The sequence below is a fragment of the Chrysochloris asiatica genome, unplaced genomic scaffold, assembly GCF_000296735.1.
Source record: "Chrysochloris asiatica unplaced genomic scaffold, ChrAsi1.0 scaffold00100, whole genome shotgun sequence".
Lineage (NCBI taxonomy): Eukaryota > Metazoa > Chordata > Mammalia > Afrosoricida > Chrysochloridae > Chrysochloris > Chrysochloris asiatica.
The window spans coordinates 2494243-2507339 of record NW_006408618.1 but is presented as its reverse complement, the minus strand read 5'-3'; the positions used below and the strand labels follow the sequence as shown (position 1 = coordinate 2507339).

Below are 13097 nucleotides of genomic sequence, written 5' to 3'. Positions count from 1 at the left end.
GGAACAGCTGGTAGTTTTGAACTGTGGGTCTTGAGGTTAGCAGCCCGATTTGTAACCACTATGCTACCAGAGCTACTTGCCTTAGCCATTAGAGAGATGCAAATCAAAACAACAGTGAGATATCATCTCACACCAGCAATAACAGCAAAGTTATAAAAAGCAGAGGACAATAAATGCTGGCGAGGATGTGGAGAGACTGGGACATTGTTGGTGGGAATGTAAAATGGTTTAGCCACTCTGGAAAACAGTATGGTGCTTCCTCAGAAAATTGGAAATAAAAAAAAACTTTAAGATCCAGCAATTACTCTATTTGGTATATATCCACAAGAAATAGAGCCAGAACATGAGTAGATATATGCACACCAATGTTTATTGCAACACTATTCACAATAGTAAAAAGATGAAGACAGCGTAAGTGCTCATCAATGGAAGAATGGATAAACAAACTTTGGTATATACAAACAATGGAATATTATGCGACCTTGAAGAATAACAGAGAAGCTGCAAACCACCACATAACATGGATGAACCTTGAGGACATTAAGCTGAATGAAATTAGTCAGTCACAAATGGACAAATATTGCATAAGACCATTATTGTATAAGTTTAAGAAAAATACCCATAATAAAGGAAAAGAAGAAAAAGAAAATCTTTGCTGGTTACTCTGGTTGGGAGGGAGGGGATGGGAGAACACCATAGGTTAGGAGATAGACACATCATAGTTTAGGTGTTGGGGAGCACAATACACAATAAGGGAAAGGGAGATGGAAGTACAAGGTAGATAGGGGAACGCTTAGGTAGGTTTGCATGGGCTAAATGGGTAAGGAAAATAATGATGTATGCTCAACCTAGGAACAACTGGACTCTCTGACATAGGGACCAAGGCATAGTCTGAATGGGTAAAAGAGAGGAAATAATGTTATAATGCTTGACTGTTTGATGGATATTGGTTTCCCTTGCCTACTATTGCAAAATAGATACTTGAGTGGAATAGAAAGGAATATTAGGAAACATGACTACAGAAAGTTTGTAAGCCTGTCTTAAGCCTATGACTGATTGGAATACCTAAAGAGGGTTCTAGAACTTGCCCAATGAAGTAGGCTTCTTGTGGAGTTCTTGTAGTGTATAGGCCATTAGGTGGAATCCTGAGGCCCATCCCATTCTGAGGTGGGACATTCCCACTTGAAAGGACATACAGAGCAGCCCAGAGCAGCTAGAGGAACAGACGGTACGTCCTGAAAGAAAGGCCAGCAGGAAAAACCAAAATAAAAAACCACAGTCTATTTGGCTATTACAAGAACAAGCAAGCTGTTCACTGTGGACCCATCAAGGTAAGCAATCAAGTACCTTCAGGACAAACCCCACTCCAAGAGTGAAACTCAAAGGGAACAAATGAGTAGTCATGAAAGCTCACTGGTGATTGTGTTGGTCTACATGTGAGCGGGAGTCGGAGAAAGTCAGTAATAAAGATATGGGCTGAGTTCGGCCATGTTCCCTAGACACCTGTCAACCTCATGATGAGAGAAAGAAGAAGAAAGGCTGGTTGGTCCAAAGTTTGGGAAGACTTTGGAATTCATGAGCCCATGGACATTAACCTAGCCATGGAGGGCTAGAGCTGAGCGTGAAGCATCCAGCTGATATGAAATGGAGGGAGATGCACAAGAATGCTCAAATGTGCAGATAGTACACTTGTGACCTAGCTTTGATGGCTTGATGACCAGAGCTCAATTAGAGGAAGATAAAGAAATTTGTTAAATGAACCAAGTGTAAATTGCTACAATTTGACAAACTTGACCTATATTTATGGATGTAGTAGCTCAAAATACCAACCAAAAGGGAAGGAGTCTTCACATCAAGACCATGTCTATCCCCTTGGTATAAAGGGTTGGTAGGGACAGGTGACTTAGACATTGGCTACCTAAAATGGAGGGGCAATAAAGGCACAAAGTGACTGGCTTACAAGTTTTAAAGAGGGAGTTTAGTTTCAGAGTGTGCAGGGGAAGGTAGACTCCCCACTGAATGGTTTTCATCTTGTCTAAATGAGTCTGGTGAAAGGAGATGGGGATAGGATTATTTTGATTCAATAGTAATTATTATCATGACTAACTGTGATTGTCACAACTGTAAAGGTAGAAGTTTTATAACATAAAGGGGAAAGTAGTTAATCTTACATTCCAGGAACAGAGGACCCTAGGACCTCCAAAAAAGAAGAGCAGGAGCAGACTATGGGACTCTAACCAGAGAAGCAGCGACACCAGAGAAAGAAGCAGAGATGACAGCATGGAGAGATAGAGAAGCTGTGAGGACTCTAGAATCATGGAAAGGGAAAGGCTGTGTGCTGGCTGCCAGGAGGCAGAATGTGCCCTTTGATTGTTTACACGAATGTGTATTTCTGAGTGTTTTTGTATACATAAAAAACAAAAACAAAAAAACAGAGGGAATAGAAGCAAATACTGTTAAATGGAAAAAAAAAAAAAAGAACAAATACATGCTTCCACTCACAGGAAATATCTAAAATAGGAAAATTAAAAAAAAAAAAATTATGCATGGTTGTCAGGGCAGGGTGGGAGAGGGAAAGGAGGAGTTAATATGTATGGACACTGAATTTCTGTTAAGGGTGATGAAAAAACTTGGAAACGAATGCTGGTGATAATTGCATGATTTACAACATGGTGAACATAATTAATATCACTGAACTGTACATGCAAAAATGGTTGAAATAGCAAATGTTTTGTTATATATCTTAGCACAATAAAAAAAAGAAATAAATGTTTAAAAAAAATTCATGAAACAATGGAATTAAAATATGGAAATTTTTCAAGTGTTGTCATGTGTGTGTCTGGAACCTTCCCCAATAGCATCCCTAGTAACTAGTCATGGTAGCCACTCATTCAGTTCCACAGGACCAAGGCATGGAAAAATGTTAAAATGTAAGTATCAATGCTGCCTATGAAAGGTGGCACTTGTATATTATTCATATATAGTACACATATTAAAAGATGGTCAGAGACTCTTTAGTTCTGACTGAGGAACTGGGGACAACTAAGTTAGCTCTTAATCCAGAAGCAGGCAAGGAGTTATTGCCAGAAAAGGTTGAGTCATTTCAAGGGGCATGACCAAACATGGACACTGACCAGCATTTATACTAATAGCACTGGTTGACTTTGCTTATATTCCTATGGTCTGCTTGTATAAGGGAGCAGAGGGATGCTACAAGCAGGAACACAGGATCTTGACATTTCCTGGAGACATGACAAAAGGTGAAAAATGCTTTTACTGTCATAGATGTTCTTTTTATTGTCAATGAGTATAAAAGACCATTCTTTTTGCCTCTTGATCTTTGTGGTCTTGGTTTTCTTTGGTATTTGAGGCTTGAGGTTAAAAAAACAACACAAAAACATTATCACTGGTGTAACAGAGACCAGTGGAACTCCCAAGATTGTGGTCATTAGGACAGCCAGTTACCCTTCAAGCCTGAAACTGAACCCAAGATAGCAAAAGTACAGTATTTGCCCAAAAACAAAACTTAGAAGGCAGGAAGGGGCAAGAAAGTAGGAAAAGAAAAACAAGAACCCAGGGAAGAAGAGTGCTTTTATCTTGAAGGGTGTGCAACCTGTAAAAAAAAAGAAATGACAAGGCAACTTTTGATTTCTTCTGACTTTATAGTGGGGGATGGAAGATACCTATGAGACTTAGGTGAGACATGCCTCCACCTTCCAACCTTCTTAGCAATTCTGACACCAACAGTCTTGGCGATCTAACACTGCTGTAACAGCAATGCCACAAATTGGTGGTTTTAACAACCAGAACTTTAGTCTCACAGTTTAGGAGGCTAGCAGTCCCGATTCAGAGTGCTGGTTCTAGGGGAAGGCTTTCTATTTAAAGGGAAAGGTCCTTGTCTCCTTCCAGCATCTGTAGGCCCAGTAGTCCTTGGAGATTTCCATACATCTTGGCATAAACTTTTCCCTGGATCTAGGAGCTTCACAGTGCATGGACCCTAGGATACACTCAATTGCTGGCTATTCTTTCTCGGTGACAGTAGGTCTCTCTGAACTCTGCTCACTTCTCTCTATTTTTATATCTCAAGAGACTGACTGAAGATACAACCTAATCCTATAGATTACATCTAGTCTCATTAACAAAAGTGAGAATTTACAATACATTGGATAAGAGCTGATTCCATCATATCATATCATGGGGTGGATCGTATTATATTATATTTAATCATGGAAAGGTAACTACATTTTAACTGATAAACCACTGAGAATCATTGCCAAGTCACAGTGACATAAGACCTTAATGATCATACCAAACATTCTTCCCTACAGCACTCTCTAGTTCTCAGGTTTGATAATTCTTTACAATGGCCACACAGAACTCAGAGGCAATATTCACAATTATGGGGTTTGTTAGGAAAGTTAACAGGTTACAATCCAGGATTAGAAATATCCAGGACAGAGATCTGTGGTCAGGACAGCCTCCTCTGTATGTCTGCAGGTTGGCCTCTCTCTGGCCTTTGGTTCCCTGGCTTGGCCTCTCCCCTGCTCAGACAGTGTTACAAAGCTCTTTTAGGGTTGCCCATAAATTCTCAAATGACACTCCATTCTGCTATAAGCCTCAGCCCAAAGGCACTCAGTTCTACCTCAATGGGGAGACAAACCTAGATCCCCAGATTAAATGCCTGGAGGCACCCCACTCTACTAACAAGCCTCCTGTCCAAAGTGTCTCAGCTGTACTTGATTTATGAACCAGGAAGTCCACTGCTTTTGCTCTGGCTCTGGCTCTTGGCTTCTGCCACTGCTGCTACTCTGGTATCATAACTCTGTATCCTGGATCAAGGAGGTATAGTGTTCAGGGATTTTGGGGTTCATAGGATGTACTCTAGTCCCAGCTCTTATCCTTTGATAGTAGTGAGATCCTTCACTCCTCTTTGTGAGATAGCTCATTTTATACTCAGCAGGATGGCAAAACTGATCCATTCCCTTGTTAGATTTCCAAGTTTTTGCAAACACAATTAACACTGTTAACTATCACTTACAACTGAATTACATAATTTATCAGTATCTTTCCCCACCTTTTCTCAACCAAATCCACCAGGAAAAGAGTTCTTTGGTGGGAGTTACAAAGCCAAGAGCTAAAAAAGTCATATCAGGCAGTTCACTGAACTGCACAACCAATGTCATGACTAATAGTCACTCTGCATAGGGTTTCAGAGGAGTAGCTGTTGGGTATGAGATACTGTCCTTGTGGTTAGTAGTCCAGTGCTTATCCTATAGTGCCACAGTATCCTCCCCTTATAATCAGTTTCAAGAGATAATATTCCATAGTCCTGTTACCATTTCTTAAAGAAACTTGAACCTCTCAATTTATAAAAATCCCACATGATATTATGAATCAATGAACATTCAGGCAGTCTTTATTTCTACTATGTGCCAGACATTTCCTTGCAGCAAATGAAAATTGATTTTTGTTCTTGATATCCTCAAGTCCCAAATATGTGTGGGTATTACGTTGTCTGTCCATCCCACCTTAACATACATGCTGTTGTTGCTGTTGCTACATGCCATTGATTAGATTCTGGCCCTATATACTGTTTCTGAGGCTGTAAATCTTTACAGAAGCAGAAAGCTTCATCTTTCTCCTGTGAAGTAGCTTGTGAATTCATACTGCTTACCTTTCGGTTAGCAATGTAAGGAATAACCCACTCCGCTACCAGTGCTCCTTTAACACAAATGCACTGCCTAGATATTCCATCAATAAGCAGCATTGATAAGACATATCAAATGATTTTAACATTTTTCATCAATACTATTTCTATTTTCTTAATCATGTTCATATTACTTTTAGTTCTTGAAAATGAATCAAAACTTACTTCTTTTAGGTGAGGAATAAAGTGTTCTCATATGATTCACAACTAAATTTCATTTTAGTAGAGGTAGCATTGTTGTTGTTGTCATGTACAATCAAGTCGGTTCTGACTCATAGTGACCCTGCATAACATTTCCAAGTCTTTAAATGTTTTCAGGAGCAGAAAGTTTCATCTTTCTCCCACAGAGCAGCTGATAGGTTCACACTGCTGACTATGTGGTTCAAAGTCCAGTGCATATTGTTTGGAGCCACTCCAATATCAGAGGTAATGCATGTAATGTTAAAATGAATAAAAAAGTTTTTATTGTGATTTGCATGAAAGTTTACATTTACAGTGCAAAACAGTTTTCTATTCAATAATTCATGCACATTTTGTTTCATGACATTGGTTGCAATCCTCACAATGTAACAGGACTTATCCTACTTCCTCTATCTTTCCTGTTTCCATTTGTCCTTCTTTCCTATTCTTTCCTCACTTCTGAACTTTGCCTCTGGGCAAACTATAGTGGATATATATATATATTATAAAGCAGACATAAGAAAGTCCAAAATAATATCTCATATATCTTTATCCTTTGGGTATCAGCTTATATGGAGAGACCAGAGATAGTAGTATTCCTAAAACATTCCTTATATAATTAATGATACTGTATCATTTGGTATAAATGGATGATTCATTCATCAACCCATTCATCTGCAAACTACTATGTGTTTCCATGTGCCTACTGTGCTAGATAAATGTGGAATAGCTTCTTCCTACTAAGTACGGAATACAGTGAGTTGATTAATTATAATGAAACGAACTTAAAGGCCCAGATACCAGGTAACCAGTTGAATATTGATGATTAAGAAAAAAAAAACAGTAGATCTGCATGACATCAGAATGAAAAACTAATAGAACTTGGTGATTGGTTGGATATGGATGGTAAAGAAAGGGAAAGATTCATTTATTCATTAATCCATTTGAAAATATTTATTGTGGCTTAAGATGCATAAAGAAATAAGTAAACAAAAAGGAAATACATAATTTGAAAGGAAGAAAAAGAATGCTGTGAGAAAAAAAACAAAACAAACATAATAAATGGTCAGCTTTAAATTGGGAAGAGGCAAGTCTCTTTGAGGAGATGACATTTAAACCAAACTGAAATGTGGAAGAAGCCAGCTCTGTGAAATGCTGTCAGAGAGTAGTAAGGTTGGGGGATAATGGAAGAAGGAAGTTAAAAATGTCAACTATGACTAATTGCAGAAATGAGGACTCTAAAAGTTATGAGTATTTCTTCCTTAATTTTATATGAGTATGTTTATGTGTTGAAGACTATGGTGCATCTGACCCAAGCCCTGGTATTTTCAGTAGCTTCATATGCATGTGAAAGTTGGACAAAGAATAAGGAAGAACTGATGCATTTAAGTTATGATGCTGGATATGAATATTAAAGGCATAATGGACTACCAAAAGAACAAACAAATCTGTGTTGGAAGAAGTACAGCCAGAATGCTCCTTAGAAGCCAAGATAATCAGACTTCATTTATTCTCTCATGTTTTGGACATGTTATTAGGAGGGACCATTCCCTGGAGAAAGACATCATGCTTGGTAAAGTGGAGAGTCAGTAAAAAAGAGAAGACCCCCAATGAAATGAATTGGCACAGTGGCAGCAGCAATGTGCTCAAGCTTAACAACAATTGTGAGGTTGGCGCAGGACTGGGCAGTGTTTTGTTCTGTTGTGCATAAGGTCTGTATGAGTGAGAACTGACTCAATGGCTACTAACAACAACAACATTTATGTAAACATTAACCAATTTTTACCATCTGTTCTTTTACTCCATAACATGTTTGCCAGTTTGTCATATTGTGGTAATATGTATGTTTCTGTGATGTTGGAACTTATGTTGCTGGCATTTTAAATACCAGCAGGATTATCTTAGGGGAGCTTCCAGACTAAGACAGACTGGGTAGAAAGAAAGTCTCCACCATCACTGAAAACATTATTAATAACAGCAGAATATACTGGAAGATGAATCCTTGAGGTTGTAAGGTATTCAAAATACAACTGAGGAAATGCTGCTTCCTCAAAGTAGAGTTGACCTTAATGACATGGATGGAGCAAAGCTTTTAGGACCTTCGTTTGCTGATGAGAATAACTAAAAATGAGAAGAGAAACAGCTGCAAACATCCATTAATAATTAGAGTGTGGAATACACAAAGTATGAATGTAGGAAAACTTGACATCATTAAAATTTAAATGGAATTTATACAGATTGATAACCTAGACATTAGTGAACTGAAATGGATAGGTATTGGCCATTTGGAATAGGAAAATCATATGGTTTGTTATACTGAGAATGATAAATTGAAGAGGAATGGCATCACATTCATAGTCAAAAAGAATATTTCAAGAATCTATCTTAAAGTGCAATGCTCTCTGTGATAGGATAATATCCATATGCCTACTATGAAGACCAGTTAATGTGACTGTTACTTAACTATACACAGTAACCACTAGAGTCAAAGATGATGACATTGAAGAGTTCTAACAACGTCTGCAGTCAGAAATTGATCAAACATGCAATCAAGATGTATTGATATTTACTGGTGATTGGAATATGAAAGCTGGAAACAAAGGCAAAGGATTGCTGTTGTGTTAAGTGTTGTTGTGTTAAGTCAGTTCTGACTCATAGCTACACTGTATAGGGTCTCCAAGGAGCATCTGATGGTTTTGAACCACCAACCTTGTGGTTAGCAGTCCAGTGCTGCTGCTAGGTAGAATATATGGCTTTGGTGATAGAAAGGACGCTGAAGATGACATGAAAAAATTTTGCAAGCATTACCCTTTCCAACAACATAAACAGCAACTCTATACATGGACTTCACCAGATGGAATACACAGGAATCAAATTGAATCATATGCATGTGAAAGTAGGACAGTGAATAAGGTAGATGTAGAACAACTGATGCATTTGAGTTATGGTGCTGGCAAGGAATACTGAAAGTATCATGGATTACCAGAAGAATAAACAAATCTGTCTTTGAAGAAGTACAGCCAGAATGTTCCTTAGAAGCCAAGATGGTGACATGTCATCTCTCATACTTTGAACATGTTATCTGGAGGGTCTAGTCCTTGGAGAAAGATATCATGCTTGGCAAAAAAAAAAAAAAAAGGAGTGTCACTGAAAAGAAGAAGATCCCTAGTGAGATGGATTGAAACAGTAGCAACAACATTGAACTCAGACATAACAATTGTGAGGATGGTGTAGGACCAGGTAGCATTTTGTTCTATTGTGCATCAGAACCTACTGGATGGCATGTACCAACAACACTTCCATTTTATCTGCCACTAAAATAACATGCATTAATAACAGTTAGCTTTATATCTTATATTTTTGAGTTACAGGCTATCAAAGAGGACATGTGACTAAGCTGAAAGAAGGATGGAAATCATGCAAAGATGGATAAAGGACATTTTTATCTATTTGGAAGAGAGAGTTAATATGGATTTGACTATACAATATAAATTAAACCTGTTGCCATTAAACTGATTCCAACTCATATCTATACTACAGAACTCAGTAGGGTTTCTTAGGCTGTAATGTTTATAGAAACAGACTGCTACATCTTTCTCTAGTGGAGTAGGTGGTGGGTTTGAACCTTTGGGTGAGCTGCTGAGAGCTTAACCACTGTGTTATATGGAAGTATAATTTCTCTACTGTCTTATTTGGAATTAAATATAATTTAAAGATTTTTATATGGATGTTAAGTAGACAAAGAGTGGACTGCAATACCTTTGTACTTACTCAACTAAACTAAAGGATTCCTTGAATCTTCTTCCCTTCTTACTTTCAGGAAAAATTTTACATGGGATTTGGAAGTTAGGAACAGTCATTTTAACACTCTGGAGGTTGGAGTACAGTGTCAGGCATATGGCAGCTCACACACATTGTTGCTGATCTACTACTGGCTGACCCTATTGTTTCGGGGAAATTCCTGAACCCGAAGTTCCTCTGCCTCCTTCCACATCACCTCATAGTATTAGCAACACCCAAGCCTCCACTGAAAGGTAGGTTTTGGCTGTGCATGAGGTGCATGGACAAGAATCAAATCCTGGTTTCCTACATGAAAGAGAAGAAGTCGACCACATTCTAGTTAGTTCTTTTTATTACTTATGTTTTTTTCCCTTGTCTTATTGCATTGTCTACCATAAAATATTATATTAAAATGGTGATAATAGGTACCTTGATTTTTGTTTCTAATTTTAAAAGTAATGTCTTTACTTGATCACAATCGAGTATTTGTTCTTGATTCTTCTTGCCACATAAAAACATTTTCTTTTCAGTTTAATTAGGTAGGTTTTTTTTTTTTTTAATCATAAGAGGGTATTCAGCATTATTAACCTTTTATATATATTGAAATAATTTGTTTTATGTGATAATGTGGTAACTTACGTTAATTTTCTGATGTTAAAAATTTTTCAGTACTGGGGAAAACTCAATTTAGTCATAATTTTCATTTTCAACATTGCTATTGCTAATATTTTGTTTTATTTGGTCAAACCTTTAATGTTTATCCAACTTTCTGAATAAAAATAATTGAAGAAACTGAAGAGGCTTAAAAAATTCATAGAAAAATGGAATTAAAAGATAACGGAATTTCTCTACATATGCTTAATCCTCCTTGTGTAATCCAATTGTACTGGAACTGCATATTTTTTCAAGGAATAGAGTTGACTAATGCCTTAACAACCCTATTTCATATCTCAGAATTGATAAATTCTAATACAGTCAATATACGGGTACAATGTAAGAGTTAGTTTTAAATGAAAGCAAATAGGCTTTTAAATTCCTAGTTTTTTTTTAATGTGAACCAAAGTGGTATTCTATTAACATTGAACTAGATCTATGACAAACATTTTTGGTTTTGCATGTTTATTATTCTTATAGTTAAAATGGAGTACTTGTATGGCTCTATAGAATAAGCTCTGGACTGACAAGATTATCAGTTCATACCCACCAGTTACTCACTGGAAACCATATACAAGGTTGCTATGAATCAGAACTGACTTGATGGCTCTTAACAACAACGTAGTCAAAATAATTTCAATGTTTAAAAATAGAGTATAAGCCCCAGGTCTTCCAATTTCCTGGAGGGACACACACACATGCACAAACACAATGAGACACAATTTTGGTTCACTTTTGAAATTCCATAGCAGCAAGTTTCAATTATTTTAACATTTTTATTCCTTTGTATGTTTTCTCTTAAGAAAATTTGATACTTGAGAGCAAAGATTTTACTTTTAAAATAAACCACCTGGTGACATCACATGGTGGTGGTGGTAGTTATGTGTTGTGGAGTTGGTTCTGACTCATAGCTATCCTGTATAGGGTTTCTGATGCTGCAAATCTTTATGAGAGCAGAGAGCCTCATCTTTCTCCCATGGAATGGCTGGTAATTTCAAACTGCTGACCTTGAGGTTAACAGCCTGACTTGTTACCAGAGCTCCTTGGTGGAATCACATAATAATTTAAAAAAATTAATTATGCTGGTTTGAAATGAAATGCGAAGATCATCATGCATATAATTTTAGTAATTTTAAAAGTGTATTTTACCCCAAATACTTTAGCAAAAGATTTTAAAAGTAAGCATATGAATAGTCAACTGTAGTGAATTTAAGGCATACCTAAAACAAATAAGGATCCTGGTAACACAATGGGATAAGTGTTGCACTAGTAACCTCAAGGGTAGAGATTTAAACCCATCACCTGTTCCTTGGGAAAAAGAAGGCTGCATGCTCCTGTACAGATTTACAATCTAGGAAACCCCAGGGAGCAGGTCAGCTCTGTCCTATAGGGTTGCTGTGAGTCAAATATTAATTTTATAGCAGCAATTAAAAAAAATACTTCTTGAAATTTTCTTTTACAAAGAAGGATTCAGAAAAGGATTTTTCCAACTCTTAACAAATGTATCAAAAGTAAAGCCAAACTCATACTTCTTGAGCCAATTCTTATTTATAACAACCCCACAGGACAGTGTAGAACTGCCCAACAGGGTTCCCAAGATTGTAAATACTAAAAAAAAAAAAAAAATTTAATAAGTATTCTGGTTGTTTTTTAGTTAAAGAAAAGCACCTTTCCCAAGGGCGACAAGTGAACTGAAGGTCAGGAGGAAGCTGGGTGCAGGTCCTCACAAGCTCTTGCTCCAGCCCCTAGAAGTGATCAAAGAGGGACTTCGTGGAGGGAGAAGACCCCTGGCCAGGACCGAGGTGTGGCTGGTGCAGTAGAGGGAATGTTCAGCCTTGGTCACTAGGTTGCTGCCAGTGGGCTCTTAGGAGATTTCCATTTGGGGTGGGTTGACATGATTAACTATTCTTCTTGTTTTTTGTTGTTAAGTGCCGTCGAGTCGATTCCGACCCAAAGCGACCGTGTTTAGGGTTTCTGAGGAGCAGGTTCCGAGGGTTTCCAGTGAGGTTGAACTGCCAACCTTGCAGTTCAAACGGCTTTGCAGTCTGGCGCATTAACCCACAGCGTGACACCAGGACGCCTTCTTAGGGGGTATTTAATAAAGCAATAATACAGGGAGACGAGCCAAGAGAGTGGATTATTCAGTTGGATTCTGAATCACAATCAGGAAATAGTCTATCTGGTACAACCATAATTTCATTTTTCTTTGAGCGAATTCGAGGAAGGTGAGGTCATTCTGGGGGCCGATTTCTTGCACGGTGCTACGTGTTTTCAAGATGAAGTTGTGCATGGGGTTGGCGTACTGTGGGGTACTTAGAGTTGTCCATGGTACTCTTAATGGGAATGCCTTCTGTATTCACCATGATGATCTCCTGCATGCCCTTGTAGTTCTGCAGCTGCTTCAGAGTTTCGTCCACCTCTGCCATCTTGACCAATCAGATAGCTCGCCATTGCTGGCACTCAGTCCCAAGATTGTAAATCTTTATAGAAGCAGACTGCCACATCTTTCTCTCATGGGTTCAATCTGAGGACCTTTTGGTTAGCAACTGAGCACTTAACCACTGTGCTACTATGGCTGCTGGCTAGTATATAAGATGTAATATTTCTAGATGTAGAGAAATACAACAAAGGAAGACAATATTGTAATGCTGGCAATATTTTCAAATTGATCTGCAGATTTCATTCAATATCTATTGAATCCCAACTGGTTTACTTTTAGATAGTTACAAACGAATCCTAAAATTCTTATAAGAATCCAAGGGCCCTACAATACCCA

At 37.8% G+C, this 13097-nt stretch overlaps 1 pseudogene; it reads right to left on the bottom strand.

Annotated features, from left to right (window-relative positions):
• Window positions 1-12458: 12458 nt before the first annotated feature.
• On the bottom strand, window positions 12459-12747 carry LOC102827793 (annotated as a pseudogene).
• Window positions 12748-13097: the final 350 nt, after the last annotated feature.